Source organism: Opisthorchis viverrini (genome assembly GCF_000715545.1).
Source record: "Opisthorchis viverrini unplaced genomic scaffold opera_v5_113, whole genome shotgun sequence".
In the NCBI taxonomy this organism is placed as follows: domain Eukaryota; kingdom Metazoa; phylum Platyhelminthes; class Trematoda; order Opisthorchiida; family Opisthorchiidae; genus Opisthorchis; species Opisthorchis viverrini.
In genome coordinates this window covers 393,083-412,747 of record NW_008751767.1, presented here as the reverse complement: position 1 = coordinate 412,747, position 19,665 = coordinate 393,083, and positions in this window count along the sequence as shown.

Here is a 19,665-nt window from a genome sequence, read left to right as displayed (position 1 = left end):
CTCTGCGGTCTACCTGCTGCTGCGGTCGAGTCACCTCCTCTTTTTGCTAACCTCTCACCCGACTGCAAGCCTGTTGCTACAAAATCGCGACGTTATAATCCGGACGATGAACAATTTATCCGCTGTGAAGTTAATCGACTATTGGATGAAGGTATAATCGAACCTTCGAGTTCTCCATGGAGGGCTCAAGTACTGGTCACGAAAAATTCAAACCACAAAAGACGCATGGTAGTGGACTACAGTCAAACCATTAATCGGTTCACATACCTAGACGCGTATCCGTTACCGCGACTGGATAAAATGATCGAAGAAATTTCCCGTCATACTGTCTTTAGCACCTTAGACCTATTGAGTGCTTACCATCAAGTTCCAATCAGTGAGCAAGATAAACCGTATACGGCTTTTGAAGCATGCGGAGAGCTGTTTCAGTTCCGTCGTATTCCTTTCGGTGTAACCAACGGAGTAGCATGTTTTCAACGTACTATTGACCAAATAATCAAGTCTGAGAACCTAAGTAGCACCTACGCTTACATCGACAACGTCACTATTTGTGGGACTACCCAAAGTGAGCATGACCAGAACCTCAAATCTTTCTTTGAAGTAATAAGAAAATATGGAATTACCCTTAACTGTAAGAAAAGCATCATAGCAGCCAAACAAATACGCCTTCTGGGCTACGAAGTCTCTAAAGGAATTATCAAACCAGATCCTGAACGAATGAAACCTATTCGTGAACTCCCTCATCCACATGACGCTAAATCCCAACAACGTGTTGTTGGTATGTTTGCTTATTATTCGCAATGGATACCATGCTTCTCTGACAAAATCAGTGTGCTTGTCAGAAATAAGACTTTCCCCTTACCGGAGCGTGTGCAACAGTCTTTCAAAAATTTAAAGAAGGAGTTAGAGAACGCCATGGTTGTGACAGTCGACTACAACGCACCATTGGTTGTCGAGACTGACGCCTCAGACATAGCCATTGCTGCATCTCTGACTCAGAACGGCCAACCGGTGGCCTTCTTTTCTAGAACACTGACACCGAGCGAAAAGAATCACTCTGCTATTGAGAAGGAGGCATACGCCATCGTTGAATCTATCCGTAAATGGAAGCATTATCTCTTCGGGAAGCACTTCAAGCTTATCACTGACCAGCGGTCAGTTTCCTTTATGTATGGTTCGTCGCAGAAAAGTAAGATAAAAAATGATAAAATTCAGCGATGGAAAATGGAACTTTCCGCTTTTAGCTACGATGTGAGCTACAGACCTGGAAAAGACAATCTGGTTGCTGACACCTTATCGCGTAACCTATGCGCCAATGTGATCGGCAATGATAAATTAAAAGAAATTCACGATTCCTTGTGCCATCCTGGAATCACTCGAATGCACCACTTTGTTCTTTCCAAAAACCTGCCGTTCTCTCTCCAAGATGTCAAGGACATCACCACAAAGTGTACGGTTTGCGCCGCCATCAAACCGCAGTTTTACAAACCACCCCCCGCTACGCTCATCAAAGCGACCCAACCATTTGAACGAATTAGCATCGATTTTAAAGGACCTCTACCTTCTGTTACTCGAAACCGGTATCTCCTTACCATCGTTGACGAGTTTTCTCGTTTTCCGTTTGCCTTTCCCTGCGTAGATACATGTGCGTCTACAGTTATTAAATGTCTGTGTGAGTTATTCTCTTTGTTTGGCATGCCTGCATATGTACATTCGGATCGTGGCTCGTCATTCATATCTGACGAACTGTCCACATTCCTACATGACAGGGGAGTTTGCACCAGCCGAACAACTTCTTATAATCCCCAGGGGAACGGGCAAGTCGAACGCCTCAACGGAACACTCTGGAACGCAATCCAGCTTAGACTCAAGACGAAAGGCCTCCAAATCTGTCACTGGGAGTCGGCTCTACCGGATGCCCTCCACTCTATACGGTCCCTTCTCTGCGTCTCCACGAATGTTACTCCACATGAACGGATATTCCGGTTTGAACGCCGGTCATCCTGTGGTTTATCTATACCGACTTGGCTCACTGTTCCAGGACCTGTTTTACTGAGGAGATTTGACCGTGCCTCAAAGTATGAGCCCGTCGTTGAGGAAGTCCAATTAATAAATAGCAATCCACATTACGCCCGTGTTCGTTTTCCCGGCGGGAAAGAAAGCACTGTATCCGTCCGCCATCTCGCTCCTTGTGGTGATCACACACATGTCAACGATCCCACGCGTACCTCACCCAATGAAGACAATGGTGTTCATGCACCCCCTCTATCTGACTTGCACACGCCTCCGCTCAATAACATTGGAGATAATATCGATCATATTTCAGTCTCACCCCCGTGCCCGAGCAATGCACCTGCATCCCCAGATACATATGACCCTAGCATCTCTGATTTAGCCAGTCTCCAGCAGCGCACACGGCCCTAAATTTTAAGAAATCGAGAAGCCTAAACACACTCACTATTACTCATTAGATTTTTACAATTATTCATCCAATAACTGTACCCAATTTATCCCTCTACACACAATCCAACGGCCAGAGTGAATGTCATGAATATTCTTTGTGCTCACATTATCGTTTTGTATTAACCATGCTTTCGCCTTCATTTTCAGCTTATGTACGTCTATTCGTAGACAAGTAAAGCGCTATTCATTCTACACTATTCATTCTTGTTCTCGCGCTCAATCAAAATCGATATTCTATTCATAACAGAGCGATAACACGGTTTTTATCTCCGGATCTCGTCTAAAGCGTGCGGGTCTTTTTTGTGACTAAACCCAGGTACTTTTTAAGGTGCTGTACGTAGCAATACGAAAATGGGCGAAATTCGCTGCTGCGTGTAAGGATGTTGGTGGATTATCCTCGTCAACACACAAGGCTTTCGCTCCAATATTTTCATACCACGAGAACGACAACCTGGTGGCAGTAGCGTGATTTCGACTGACCCTATTTGATGGCTCGCGAGGAAAACCTAATTGAAATTTATTTTGTTGGCACGAGAGACGTTTCTCTTTCACAAGGCCCGTTTGTTTTATCCTGGTTAAACCATTTGTGCTTCTGAATATAAATATAAGAAAAGTGGAGGAAACCAAACGTAGACAACAGAAGGCACGCTGTGAACACAAGTGGCTTCCCACCAGTTCCCCAAAAGATACGTGGGATAGCCTGACAGTACTCTGCAACGCCCATGGCTTACATCGCCATTCAAAGTTGTAGCCACTTTTGTCGTAGTTGGGGTTTCACAGCACCAAAACTCACTTTGTTCGCAAAACACAACATACTGACTCCTCTGTACTGCTCCGGGAGTGATCGCATATAACAAAAAATTAAAAAAGACAAAACCGCATTCCTTATCCTTCACTGCTAGCATTCAAGGTTAAGGACTTTGAGCTTTTTCCCAACGCACCACTTGTAGATTGAAGCTGATAGCAGTGTTTTGAGGACTGGCGAAGCATTTTCTTACACTCATTTTTCCTTTTTAATTATGGTACTGTCAAACTCACGTTACAAATTCCGAAAGTTCTAGTCCCATCAGTCCTTACGTGTTTGCCGTCCCTTATCACGCCAACTCTGCATCTAGCCTCTTGTAATAACATTATATTGGCAAGCTTAGGCAGTCCTTGACTGCTAAGCTACCAAGCACAAAACTACCCCTATCCTGTCTCATTTAGACACCAGTTGTCACCAACATAACTGCCGCTTATGATAGGCTCCACACTATCTGAAACGGGACGAGATGGCCCAAGTGGTTAGAGCGCAAATTTACTGTCCGGAAGGTCCGTGGTTCGAACCCTACCTCTGCCTCTTGACTCCCCTAACTAGGCTTGGGCAACCTGGCAGTATCCCAGCCCTCCTGCAACCTTCGGATGGCATGGCAGCTGGGCACCGAAAGGGTGCTACAGCTGGACTACTTTTTATTAGAACGACTATGCATTGTATGTGGTAGCTTTGATGAAGAAGGGCCACTGGCTGAGTAATCTGATAATTTAGACCAACATCAACAACCAAGATTCCCATTTGCGGAGAAGGAAGTTGTCAGCTTGAGTCAGTTAACTGGTCAAGGCTTTCAGGCCCTCGTATAAGCCACAGAAGAACCAGATCTATAATTCTCAGACAGGAATTAGTTTCTCTTTCATCTCTGATGGCCATCAAGCAACACCTCGACGCACAACACACTGAATTATGTACCACAAAAATTAGGCGTCTCCTCCAACTGATCCCATCAACTAGTGCCTGTGGGATTCGATAAGCAAAGCCCTCATAATCCTGTCCCCATCCGCCAATCGACAAAACTGGGGACCAGCTGTCGCCCGGCAGCTACAAGACTATCAGCCTCACCAGCGTACCGCTGAAGGTGATGGAACACATTTTGAAGTGGGTCATCTTAAAGCACCTCACTACAAACAACTTGATATACACAGTGCAAAAAGGATTCCTCAAAAACCGTCCTTGCGTGAAGAATACACTCGTATTTGTGGATAGCATGACCGAAACTAAGGACGAAAGACTCACAACGGATGCCATATTTTTCGACTTTTCAGAGGCATTCAATCGAGACCCATGCGTCTCGCTGCTCCACAAACTCGAGTCTTACGGGATTCAAGGAAAAATTCCACACTGGATAAAGGCGTTTCTATCAGACAAAACATTCGTAGTGAGAGTAGACTCCACCTACTCTTCTTCGGCGGTCTCCTTCAGAGCTCCTCATGGCTCTGTTTTGGGACCACTGTTGTGTCTGATCTACTTCAACGAACTTCCAGATGTTTCTTCAAGTCCGTGTCTACTTTTTCCAGACGCCTTGAAAGCTTGTAGTTGTAATGCTAGTGCCCTTCAAAGGGATGTAGACGCTGCAAAGCAGTGGTCGTTGGTCTGGCAAAAGCGTGTCCGTATGTCATTCGGAGAAGACTCAGTGAACGCCTTCGTCGTGCATGCTCAGAATGTACCAGAGGACATCACGAGCATAGTGCCATAAGGAATTTGGATATCTGGCTCTCTTCAAACATGTCCTTTTTACTTCATCATGAAAAATTTGTTCAAAAGTCATAGGTAGTTCTACGGATGATTCAGCGAACCTTCCTCCGTATTAATCGCACGGACTTCCAGATATTCTATGGGGCCTACATCAGACCACTTCTTCAACACGCTAACCAAGTTGTCTACTCAGGACGCAAGGAAGGCGTAACCCTCACCGAACCTGCCACAAAATGGTTACCGGCGCGGTGCTTGACCTTCCCCTGGAGTGTCGTCGCATCCGAGAGAACCTACTATTTACTTTAACCTTGTTTGGACAGGGTTTGGCCAACGACAAGAACAAAACTGACCCAGGAAACTTGGGCGAAAGCCTCGATCCTGTGTATCCATCCGTGAATAGGTGGATCGTCAACCTAACACACGGCGGGGACATGGTACGATCTTCAAGCTCAGAGCGCATATTTTCATTAGTTGCTTTTTCTTAATTCGGGTAACTGGTGTGTGGAATAATCTTCCTCCGGAAGTTGTTTACGCTGTATATAGTACCCTATTCAAAGCATTTTTATACGCTTTTTTACTTGAGTTCTCGTGCTGGCAAGATTACCGCCCGTGAGGACTTAAAGAGCAGTGCTACACCCCTTTCTGTTTATACCTTTCAGGCGAACGGCAGCCGCTGAACGACAAGAACAAGCCCGACTAGGGAAGCTTGGGCGAAAGCCTCGATCCTGTGTACCAATCTGAGTCCGTAACTCCCCACCACCGCAAGCTCACTACACAACACTATAAATTTATAGAGCGGTGCTTCTCAGACAAACCAATGTCACTGAATTAAAAACCGACCCGAAGAACTTTGGCAAGTGCCCTGATCCCATGTACTAATCCCTTTCAATAACTCGAGAAGCCTGGTTACAGTGGGAGCGTACGATTGTAGAGCACAAACCAACGTCTGGAACCATTCTGGAACGTGTGCGTTCCAGAATGGTGAAGCTCTTCGAAGCACTGTAGGTTTGGTGCCAGAATCTATACCCTAGATCCAAGGATAATGCTGTAATATGCACGCTATGGAAGCACCAGGGTACAGTGATTCTCCGAAGGCAGGTGTTCACGACAATTTCTGTGGATGGAGAACAGAAACAAAGCTCATGAGCCAAAGCCCAGTAAGCAAGGTTGTACATCACCAATACTTACATATATATCAATCAAATTGACAAACACCGTATACTACAATGCTGAGGAAAGGGAAGGTGGTCTCGAAGTTCAAATCAGCACCATATGTCAAGGTCACTCCCGGGCTCATTAACTCCACCACTATGAGCGGAACGGTTTTAAGCGCTTTGGATGCGCAAGGTATTTTTCTGTAAAACCATTGTGGGTGAATTAAAAACTTCAATGACAAAATGTCGCATTTCATCGCATATGTGCTTGGTCCAAAAATCACCCTCAACTGCCGTCACTTTTTTCCGATTTGCTTTGATTAATCTTTCGAAATTTTTGGCGCACGTTCGACTTTGAACTTGGTGTGCTATGGCTTCAAACGTGGCTTCACAAGCGTGTGTTCAGAAATTTTTGGTTGAATTTTTTCATCCAGGGCATTTGAGAAGGCCTTTAAATCAATATATGAAGGATAACTATGTGATATTTGTGCGTTCATTCAGTAATCGAGGGACCAACGCTGTTTTGTGTTGCCAATGGGTGCATGGTGATCATTCTAACCATTGTACATTTGTACTTTCTTTGTAACTTATCATTACGCAATTTGTACCACTTTCTATCTCTCACTAAAACCTCAGCTTACTCCTCTTCTCTTCATACCGAATAACTTTTGATTAAAATGAACGAAAAAGAAATATGGAGATAATACATATTCTGTACCTCGTGAAAGGCGTGTTCCCTTCTTGCTGTGTCGAATTACGCTGGCAGTGAATTAACCAGCGCTGATCTACCTTTTAGACTGCGACGGGATAGAAAGTATCTAGGACTATATCAAGGAAGATTCCAGGAAGGAGATCGCTTTGGCTATATTGTGGTGGTAATAACTAACTGTACCAACGAACTGTGAGTTGTATCATCTCGTCTATTTTTTCTCACTTTATTTCACTACTTTGAACTGGTATTTGCTCACGTTATCCGCTACAGGTGTACTACAAATGCAGTGGGTGATTTCCAAGACCAACGGAAAGCCGGGGAATCCAGGGAAGCTAGTAAGCCTAGCGTATTTTCTAATAAAAACGTACGCGAAGCGCCAGCTCTCCAACGCGGCTTTGTCCACGGGGCAAAGGAACCAACTGGGCATTTACCTCTTATTTTCTTGAACACAACCACAAATTGTCAAAGTTTTTGGACGACCGGCTTCTGGTTAATCAATGGCTAACCGGCGACGAGTTGGGCATCTGAAGGGCTCTTCTGAACTATGGGACGCCGTCATGTGATTTGCGGCAGCTTGTAGTGGATGAATTCGGCAAGATTTTTATCACTCGGGATATATACAACTACCGCCGGAAGCGTCGACTGGCTATGTTGGGTAGGTGCTGCGTGGCAACTTATATGCCTTCGGTCCTGGCAGAACTTCGGGAGACCGGACGCGTGCTTGTGTGCCAGTCAGAAACAGGTCACTATAGCCACATATGCTGCCCCCGATGGCAGCAGATACCGTCGTTTTGACGCTTTCCAGATGTTGTGAATATGTACGGGACGCATGCAACAAACAGCCTTGGTAAGCTGTTTAAAGCACCTAATATTTGGCATGTAGATATAAGCTGTACACCTCCTTGATGACGGACGGCATGGAAACCGGCCGTCCGGTTATGTATGCATTCGTAGAGAGCGAACATTTTGCTCCCATGCGTAAACTGTTCGGCTTATTCGGAGACATGATGGGCGAAACTTATCCAGTTAAGACTTTTGTTATGGACAAGCTGGCGTCGCAACTGCGTGCAGCTAGAGTCGCGTTCTGCTGTGATGTGATGCTTTGCTATTTTTACGTCCAAAAGGCCATCAAAAAGCACGCACGTATCATTTAATATCCATGCGTTTTTAGTCATAGACACATTTTGCGAATAGCACGTATTTCAACCATGGCTCGCCTGGACAGCCCTGTACAGTAGGCTTTATGATCATCGTATTACAAGCACACATATTCCGACAAGACCTAGGGCTTCTGCGCCAAACCGACCCTGGATTTGTTTACATCGGTTTTACATCGCCCGAATATAGGCCATGCACTCGCAGTCCGGAATGGTTCATTCCAGTAGTGCGACCAACATCCGTGTGGAGAATGCGAATGGCCGCCTTAAGGACTCAGTCCACACTCCGACACGTCGCCGCACGCAATTCAAAAGGTGTCCCGGCAATATTTGGCATGTAGATATAAGCTGTACACCTCCTTGATGACGGACGGCATGGAAACCGGCCGTCCGGTTATGTATGCATTCGTAGAGAGCGAACATTTTGCTCCCATGCGTAAACCGTTCCGCTTATTCGGAGAAATGATGGGGCGAAACTTTCCAGTTAAGACTTTTGTTATGGACAAGCTGGCGTCGCAACTGCGTGCAGCTAGAGTCGCGTTCTGCTGTGATGTGATGCTTTGCTATTTTTACGTCCAAAAGGCCATCAAAAAGCACGCACGTATCATTTAATATCCATGCGTTTTTAGTCATAGACACATTTTGCGAATAGCACGTATTTCAACCATGGCTCGCCTGGACAGCCCTGTACAGTAGGCTTTATGTTCATCGTATTACAAGCACACATATTCCGACAAGACCTAGGGCTTCTGCGCCAAACCGACCCTGGATTTGTTTACATCGGTTTTACATCGCCCGAATATAGGCCATGCACTCGCAGTCCGGAATGGTTCATTCCAGTAGTGCGACCAACATCCGTGTGGAGAATGCGAATGGCCGCCTTAAGGACTCAGTCCACACTCCGACACGTCGCCGCACGCAATTCAAAAGGTGTCCCGGCACGCCGACTGGCTCACACGGGAGTTTGAGATGCATACATCGTACCATTTCGACAGACGGCAAATCCTGGACGGTGGCGCCTATGTTTTTCACGTGGTCTGTCGGATGACCACATATGCATGCCCTCGCGTTTTGAGGCACTTGGGAATTCGACCGCAGAGGCTGCCGAATGATAGCGTTGGGACAAACAAGATGAGGTAAAGCTACGTAATCCGACTTACAGTTTGTGGTAGAAACACCCAGATACTCCCAGACTGTGGATACTTGTGTTGGAGAAGGCACATGCCCTTTCTACTCGGCGATGTGGCTCCTCTGTATAAACCTGTTATCTATATTTCGTGGTCAGCCGTTCCAAGCAGTCAGAATTAGTCTTCATTGACTTTTCCTTAGCCTGCTTCCTATTCCACCATCGATGGCTTTCGGAGTTCGACCTACCGGAAAATGGTGTACCCCTTACACTTTTTCCAAAACTATCTCTGGCAGCTTTTGATGGCCTTCGTAGACAACTAAAACAAGTGATGGATAAGCTTCACAGGCTGAAACCCCGGAGGGCCGCAGCCGTCTTTAAGATATTGATTGTTCAGGGGCAAATCCTGCTGCGTCAAGGCTCAAAGTCTGCAACCGACGGCCTGCCGTTTTTGGTCCAGGATACTGCGCTCCAACTCAAATGGCGGTCTAGGAACTCAGACGTGGGCTTTTGTGTGTTCTTTGAGCGGCCGATTACTATCAATGATCACTGATGTGCAGCGGATCGCCTATCATATCACGCCGACTGTTGTGATGGTGAACTTAGCCCGCTCTGTGGTATTGACCTTCAGGCTTGTCCCAAACGTGAGTCCACATGAAAACGAATTACTTTTGGTTCTTAGCTCCGGGCCTATTCAGAAAACGCAAGGGTGTGTTTGTTACTCGGTCCGCAAAGGGGGCGTCTTATGATGTTGAACTGGACCGAAGCACAGAACCCCTCACGGTGTGTCCCGGAAATCTCTGTGTCCGTGTTTTCGGGTCGAAAGCTGTGAGTAAATATCTGACAACTACGACAAATGCTGTAGAGCGCCAGCTAGATGAAAGAGACAAAGACGATTTCATGTGATCCATCAGCCTAAACAGCTAGCCTGTTAAATAAGCCCTACGAATTTCATATGTCTCGTATTTCTTCAGGGGTGCAGTGTGCATGCACGCGAAGTGACCACTTGGCACTGTGGGAACGGGCATCTACGACAACATAGCCACCGAATTGCACTTTGGGGTAAGTACTCCTACCAGTATTTCGGCCGCCCACCTTATGGTGATATTCCGATAACCCTGGTTATATCTTCCTCTCATTTCAGGACGTCAGCGGCCAAATAAACAGTCCCCACGAAAAAGATCATGCGCCTAATGCGAGGACATATGCACACTTCAAAACGACCGATATATCCCAACATTTCATGACGTCCAGTCTAAGCCCCTTCTCCGGTACAGATGGATGGGTGCGCCCAGGCATCGTGTACGTTCAGCTGTCCTCTACGGTCGACCTAGCTTCCGTGTGGCTGTTTGGTTGGGCGTCGTGCACCACTAGCCGCATGTTAGCTGGGTTCGTTCAGCTGTCCGCTATGATCGAAGTAGGTTCAATGCTGCCAATCGAAAAGCGTCTGGGTCTTCTTAGCATAATTCGCAACCTATAATAGAAAACCTTGCGTTTTTCCAGCAAACATGCCCGACTTTTTGCAAATAGTGAAGGTGAAATACGGAATTTTACCTGGCAACAGGAATTATCGACCTGTACTTCCGTTCCCCCGGTCAAACTCTTCCCTTATCTGCTGCTGTTTACTGCGCCTATCTTATGGACTCGGACTCGATGTGCATTTTTTAATCCCTCATGAACTTTAACCCTTGACTTGTCGAACCAGTTTGGTCGGCCATCCTTTCCGCGCGCTCTTTGACCATTTTGCTTAACCACGTGCTGTACCTAATGTGTGTCGCAAACTAAGACCGACTTGCCATCTTCTACGGGCGTTCTTTGAACTTGCACTACATCGTGCAAGAGTTTAGACGGAAACCCCCAGAGCTTGAGGTTTGTACTCCTTTTATCATGTATTTTATACATGTAGTACCGCATCTTCCGATAAATCTCAAGTATCCACAACTTCTGACTTGTGATTTTGCGCGTCACTCAAGTGGGCTTTCCTTAATAAGTCGAAGTATTCTACACGACCAAATGCTGTTTGCACGAATGCACCTATGCATATTTTGCATCTCCAAAGGCCAAGTAGATTCTAGAACGTTTAGAAAATTGTTTCAGCTGGAAAACGTTTTGAAAGTTTCGTCCATTGTAAGTGAGTCAACGTTTTCCGCAATTCGTGATCTTTATTATACTAGGCAATGCATTCACAGTCAGTGGTGTTTATTGACCTTGAAAATTTGCTCACTTAAACAACTCGCCGAAGTATATGATTTCCAAAAATACAAGTAGATGTACACTGTACATAGACATTCCACGGTACGAAGTTGCAAGTCTGGAAATGCCGTAGCTTTTGAAAAATTAATTACGTTTTGCAAATGCCAGGCAGCAAACGGGTTCGTCCTCAAAGAGATTCAGTGGATTCAGCCATGACGTCAGTCAAGGGTACTAAGAAAGGAAGGCAACAGACATAACGGCAGTGGGCAACCAAAGATTCCTAGACGCAGATCGATCAAGTACGTATAATGGCTAGATAGCAAGATGTGGGATTCGCCACCCTCCCGGTGAATCTCCATCTCCGAATCCAATTTCTTTCAAATACCTAATTTTGAATTTTTCCGCTTTCCCCAAGCACTGGGTATATACTCGAGCGCGTACATTCCCGTAATATCAATGGTTCACCTCGGCGGTCTGTCCACATCAGTAGATGTAAATTTCGAAAATTCCTATGTATAATAAGAACACAGACGTTTTGACAGACCTGTTTCTTTTCTTTTCAAGCAATCGCAAAGGTTTGGAGAACAGTATTCAGCATATTTGAATGAGCATGTTGTACATGGACGAGAATTCGAGTAAGAGACGACACTGTCCGCCTATCAGAGAACAACTAGTTCAGGTCACCAATGGGATTGCTTGAGCTTGTCAGCGCGTGTGGTGCTTCAGTTTTGTGTTCAGCACAGTGTGCATGCGTGAGGGGGGCTGAGTTGAAGTTCAAAGGGAGATATACCAGCCGATCTACTGAACGGAAGAGTTTCTACCAGATTGAACAAACTGTCCTCGATCTCAACACTACGAACCTGGTCCACGAGCAGTAGTGTGTGCCCCTTTAATCCCAGATATAGAGTGCCTGCCCACACCCAAGATGTTTACTCATTCGCTTACTGCTGTGCAGCGGAATACATCAAGTGCACGTCTAAGCAACTCAGGCAAAGAATAAAGGAACACAACTCAGCCTGGCTGGCTTCAGGAACTAGGAATATGATAACGAGTTCGGTAGTGCAGCACTTAGATAACACTACACACGTGATACTCAGCCAAAGCTTTCGCGTTGTTTACAGGGCGTCGGTTTATCAACCCAGATCAGTACATCAACGTAAGATTGCAGTGGCTGAATCAATGGCCATACGATATTGCGACCCGATCTTCTATCGGCAAAAACGCCTTGTTTGTGTGTTGTTCCTGTCATGGTTCAACTAACCTTCCCTCACATATTCAGTCTCTGCAGAACACACAAATGAAGCACCACCCGGGCTGACAAGCTCAAGTCATCTTATTAGCGACCCGAATTAATTGTTCTTGGATAAGTAGACAAATATATTTATTGCCTCGATTTTGAAAGTTAGTGCTAGGGCGACAATTGATTGTTGTTGGCGCTAAAATGCGTAACGTAGAGTCGCCTGAGAGTTGAACCATGAAACTTTGAGGTGTCCCGACCATTAGCGTCTAAATCCTCAGAAATGCCCGCCGTACCGGCTGAGGAGGAAATATTACAACACAATATAAATAATATCAGTGTATTTTGGTGATATATCACGTGCAGGTAGCCGTCAGCAGGATGGTTTTTTGACAGAATTAATTGTTTTCTGGCGCAACACCCGCCAAGCTGGCAGAACTCGCACATTTTACAAAGCCTAAAAAGTGTCTAACCGAACGAACTGAGTCACAGCGACAGTTCATGATGGTTTCGTGGCGAACAACAAAGAAAATCATACGGTCAATCGCGACTAAATTTACACTGAATAATCATTCATCGGGCCAAGCTGATTGGGCTGGTTAGTGGCGCGGTCACCGGCTACAATACAGTGATGTCTCCACGACTGGCATTAAAAAGCCCGTTTGTGGACTGCTACTATCGGCGAGCATGTCAGCAGCCACATGTCTTACAACCAATTAACGCGCCGAGACCCCTGACATAAGGCGTTCTGCCAAATGATTATTCGTGACAAACTTAAGTGGACAGTTTTAGGATTGTGGTAAAATGCTCCTGAAACCCTTAAGTTCTGATAAGCTGATGGATTGTCAAGTTTACCCCACTGAAAATTAGTCAAGCCAATTTTGACTCATCTGGTGATGTGCAGCGGTACATCTACTCAGACCAACTAAATAATCCTCGGTGAAAGACCTGAAAGCCTTTGTCTGTAGCAATGTAGGGCAAAATACCACATCTGCTACTGGCTGGGAATTGACCTTTAAAATAGGTTTGATTCGCAACTTGAACAAGCGTAGCAAAACGGTTCTTTTGCCGGATCAACCCTTTTAAGTGGTACAGTGTCCGAGTGGGTTTTTTCAACTCCTTACGGTATTTTCATTGCGGTGAATGGAAATTCCCAGGTTGGTTGAACACTCGCAATTTGCCTATGAGCTTACATATTCTAGGCGGGAAATTCCTAAACCCACTTATACACCATGACCATCCCAGCAAATACACTAGAAGGCGAGGCGGATGATGGGAATTAATCACAAAACGGAGCTTACCACAATGCAAAATAAGACTTTGACGCCACTAACCCCTGGCTCTTGACAGTAAGGCTCACCAATTTCTCTTTGTTCCACTTATCGAGCTCCTTCCAGATGATCATCAGCTTTAGCAGAGAATGAGGTGATCACAAAGGAAACTGCTCGCATGGTTGCTGGGACATCTTAGTCCACCACCGGTTTCGTTTTGATTAGGGGTCGTCCATTAGGTGTGGCCCCGAGTTTTCGTCAACCCAATGTTCTACTCGAACCCAAATCGGATTGGTTTTGACAAGTACACTCATTTGCAGATCGGTTTAGTTTTATCGGGAGACTCGAGTAAACCTCTTGCTCATGATGTTCTTCAACTGGATGCGCTGCGCCAAGGCTGGCTCATGTTTCATTTAATGTGACGTATGATGGCATCCCAGAGTTTTAGTTAAAATTATATTTGACTTGAGAGGTTCACTGGAAACTCAGGGTCCGCTCATAAGTGTTGAACCCCAAGAGGGACGAAACGGGCTGTAGGCTGTCGAAGAGACTTCAGCAAAGTTGTAAGCAGATACCACTAAATGTTGTATATCGCATAAAATGAAACATGAGTCAGCCTTGACTCAGCGCATCCAGTTGAAGAACATCATGAGCAAGAGATTCACCCGAGTCTCCTGATAAAATTAAACTGATCAGCAAATGAGTGTACTTGTCAAACTAACCCAAATTTGGGTTTGAGTAGAAAAATGGGTTGACGAAAACTCGAGACCGCACCTAATAAACGACCCCTAATAAGGACGAAACCAGTGGTGGGCGACCACGCGATTAGTTTCCCCTTTGATCATCTCATCTTCTGCTAAAGCTGGTGACCACCTGGAAGGAGCTCTATAAGTGGAATAAACAGAAATTGATGAGCCTTACCGTCAAGAGCCTGGGGTTCCCGGCGTCAAAGTCCTACTTTGCATTGTGGCAAGCCCCGTTCTGTGGTTAGTTCCTATCATTTACCCTACATCCTTGCGTGCAAAGATTTTTTCCGGCCGCTTACTAGAAACTAGTCGGGCTCCCTCGGATATCTGAAGGGCTTACTTCTGCTGTCGCATTACTCAAGGCATTCGTGAGGAACCAAGAGGAGTTTTTACATAGCTGGCAAGATGCTAATCTTTGAGAGGGGATGACATTTTACTCAAACCTGTCATCCTCTTCAATTTAGCGAGATTGTGGAAGCCTTTAACGGGATGAGATGGCACTGAATCTGTTCGTTCTATTTGCTTGACACCACACATGAGCGATAAAAGCTGGATTTCTAATAATACTAATGTTCATTCTCCATCCCACCGGTAATAAAAATTCGCTTAGCTCCAATGGTTGTCGTTCAGTTTGCATGTTACCGCCATATGTAAAAATCGCCTACATCGTTCCGGATCTTCACGCGCGTTTTGCTATCTGGACAACGGAAGGATTATTCCCGCAAGGCACATCTGAGTAAATTGAATAGCCAACTGTAATAATATTAATATTAATGATAATAATAATTTCTATTCCCAACTAGTATGTGTAATACCGTCAAGCATCATCATACGGTTATAGTCAGAATAGAGCACAACCTGGGTATGCCGGGGATAGCGCATAACGAAGGACTGTGCCATCACCAGCGGACGATATCCGATGAAGACTTGACCGCGCCTAAGACGACATGGGAAAGGAGACACAGTTACCAGGAGTTTATCTTTTTTTGGGAATCGACATATCAAGCTGAGACAAGATCAGATCATTAAGGTTTGTAGGTAAGCGTAGACAACGAGAGGGATCGGAAAAGGGGCATCCTGCTTGGTGCGTGATGAAAAATTGCAAACTGCGAAAAATGCTTTAGCCGAACAACGAATCTGGTGCAGTAGTTAGATTGTCACGATCTGGCTGGTTCATTTTTACCAACGTTTTAAACCGTCGATGAAGCCCACCCTTCCTTGGACTTTTGGGCTTACGGCCAGGGCCATAAAAAACGAAAGTGAGGATAATTAAGTGGAGAAATCAGGAATACGGTTAAACAGTAGCGACAATCTTACGGCCATGGTGAACATTGAAACTGTAGCGACTCACTAGTGTCACTGCTGGAGTCGGGTCTGGTAGATCATTATTATTAATAACAATAAATTGGCTGCATTTAACAAGGCTAACGGTTTTTCCCTGTTCATTTAGATTTGCCGACGCCTGATTTATCCAACGTCAGTCCCAAAAGCTCATCTCCATAATTATTTGGCTTACCCTTGGTCTCACTCCTTTTCTCCTGTTTAATACTTATGTCCTGCAGCTCAAAAGAAACATTTGAGTTGATAATAATAATATTTATTCCGAACCTGTGGGTGGCATGCCGTCTGGCATGATCATACGTTTACAGTCAGAATGGAGCATGAATAGGGGATTTGCGGGTAGTAAGGATTGCGCAGAAAGAGGACAAGGTCATAAACAGTGGGAATGGCATGGTCTACGCTTACAGTCAGAATGGAGCATGAATAGGGGATTTGCGGGTAGTAGGGATTGCGCAGAAAGAGGACAAGGTCATAAACAGTGGGAAGTATTTGATAACACCCGCTCCAACGTGCCTAGTTGAATTTCCTTAACTTCGTCCCTAAGCTTTTGTGCCAAGTTTTCCCTAGTTCCCTCAAGCCTGGTTCCATCCCTGAATAACCCTGTTTCCGCTGTTTAATGTCTGGCGCTTTGTCCTGACTAGATTTAACTTACCTAAGCCGAACCAAAGTCTTACTTCCCAACTGTTTAGAAACATGCCACGCTCTCTGATCACGCGCAATGCACGCACTTCAAACAACGAATCTGAAGATGCGCAATGGATGGAGCACTGTCCTGACTATAACTTACCTAAGCCGAACCAAAGTCTTACTTCCCAACTGTTTAGAAACATGCCACGCTCTCTGATCACGCGCAATGCACGCACTTCAAACAACGAATCTGAAGATGCGCAATGGATGGAGCACTTGTTTTGTTCTACAACCAACTCATTCACACACAAAAAAATGTAACGTGCCTCCACTTAACAAGGCGGTTCATGCCAACGCCTTGCCGTCGTTTAGCCCTAGTTCACAGGATCTGAACAACTTTATTCTAATCTCATGGTCCAAAATGTAACCGCCGTTTCAATTGCCTCCGCGACTTTTCTCTTCAAGTGGTTGCTTGCTGTTTGCTTGTACAAAATTACTAAACCGTTCTACTCGCCTGGTTTCCCCCAGACCGGATAAAATATCTGACGGCTGGAGTTCTTTATTAATGCACAATTATTGCTTGGAGGCTTGTCAGCCTGCAGATATGGTATCATGCACGAAGGATAAAAACCTCGTGTGGTGGACAGGGAGGGCGGTCCCGTTGCGTCGCTCCAAGTTGCGTTTGTATGCTTGCCATTCCTCCAGTAGCACGGGTGAATTGCCAGTGCTGGTGGTCCTTGGTCCGACATTTAATTCAGGGAATCGTAAAAGAGCACCGTTGCTGTTCGATTGTAGCTGGATTGGACTGGATCCGGTCGTCACTTATCAGGCAACACCGAGAGATACAAGCGAATGACAGCTGTCCTTTCGTTTGATTTAAAAAATACATGAATGGATAGTCTGAAAGTTCTCTGCGGAGCTCAAGACTAGCTTGACGTGCAGACCTGTCGCCTTCGTCTTAGTTGGGTTGCGCCACGCACAAATCCACCTTAACATCAAAATATAACACATTCTTTCTTCTGGTACTCTGAAGCGATTACATAAATATAAAGTGTAAATTACTGATTATTTCCTCTGTACCAGCTTGGTCCATGTCAGCCGGCTTCATTATTTACGATGACAGTTCACGTGACGATCAGCTATCGTTGGTTGTGCCTTCCTCCCCGTTATGTTGTTGCCCGTGGCGTTCGAGTTGTAATCCTTTGCTCATGCTTTAATCAGGCTGTTTCCTACAAGTTCAGACATATTTATATAAACATATGTTTGTACGGGATTTCCAGCGATCTACTACAGGCATACAAGACTGGTGCACAAGAGCTTCGTTGCGCCAAGCACCACTTGTCACCTGAAGCTGGTAGAAGTGCTTCAAGGACGGCGACCATTTCTCTTACATTCACTTTCCCGTAGGTTATGGTACTGTTTAAATCACCTAATAAATTCCAAAAAAACGATCCATCATCTCGAAATTCCACTTTTGTCCATCCCTATGCGTTTGACCCCCCTAATCACGCAACCTCTCTGCGGGCTTATAACGGTTTGACCTAGAGCTCCTGTGGTTTAATATCATATACCATCAAATTCAACCCACGCTTGACCACTAGTCTACTAAACTCAACTCCACCATATCCTGTGCCACCCGCCAGTTGGGAATACACATTATCCTCGTCATCATTGGCAACATTGTTGGGATGGAGGAAGAAGGTAGGCAAGAAATTTTGGCTTGAGACAGAAGCGAAAGTCCAGATCTTTGGAGAGGAGCCAGGCCACTGTTCATTTGACGACGTAAACAAATCGTGCAGAAACATTCGGCTGAAAAGGTTGTTAATGCCCTGTTAAGACCGGAAAACTGGTTATCTGGACAGAAAACTGGGAGCACTAACAATGACAGTCTTCTTAGGTAAAATGATTATAGTAGGTTTATATATGGACCAGGGAGTTATCGTATTGGAGATACAAGTTGATAAATCCTGTTGCAGGTCCAGGCGCAGGTTTTGTGCTTTCTTCGCTGTTGCAGAAGCTACGCGTATTTCCTGACTGTCCGTGAGTGGGGCGCTGTAATTCTTGAGCGGCTAGAGTCCGATCTAAGCGGCTTGCGTAGCCCTGTTGAGTTGCGTTATGTTGCTGTGTTGTTTTACTCTATGTAGGTACGCTCGCATGTGTGCGGGTGTCAGCACATGACTTGTTGCTGCAAGTATCAGACAGTAGACAGTCAATGTCAGATGGGTCACCCTTGCGTGTTGTGATTTGTAAGTACAGGAAAAAAGGCAAGTACAATGACCTAGTGAGTGGCGGTGAGCTGCACAGTTTTGCATGTGCGTGATGGGATGGCTACAAGATCCGTTGCCAAATGAAGTCACAATCGAGAAGATAAAGTAAACGGACTTGGCTGGTGCGCCTCGTGCAAACACCGAATTTAAGGCATTGAACACTTGAGGAAGCCGCCTTTGGTGCCCCAAGCTATAAAATGACCCAAACGAAAGCGCTGGCATTAGGGGAAAACGATGAGATCCAAGTGGCTATTTATTGTGACGGAAAGTCGGGGTAGCTCTCTCTGCGCCTTATCGGGCACATTTTATGATGTTTTATCCCATTTAGGCCAAGCAGCCCAAACAGGACCGTGACGATCTTAAAAGTGCCGGATAAATGTGATGTAAATGTTAAGGGGCTGAAGGCTAATAGAAGAGCAATAGTGGCGGACTGCATGGAAACTTTTCTCGATCTTGGTGTAAACCCTGGTGACCGGAGCGGCTCTGGAGGTACGGCTATGTGTGGGCAGTGGAAGAAACCAGAGTAATGCCCTTTTTCAACGCAAACCTAGATCTGTGGGAGAATGTGGCGCATAGCAACGTATATGTACTGTTCTTGTGCAACCAATCGATAGAACGTTTCGGCGAGACCAAAATGACCTATTGTATAGTGATAAGGTTGCCCCATCATATTCTGAAATCATCGGCAACCGGCAACTGCGTCATTGTCGGGAGGACATTATAAACGCATAGGGGCTATGGGCGTGCGTTGAGGGCGTCCTCTGAATGGCTCAAAAATGGCGTGAAAGGACCACTACCCGGAATTCGGGGTATCCATTTGTTAGGACGACTCACAACCAGCGAGAACTTTGGCCAGCGATACCAA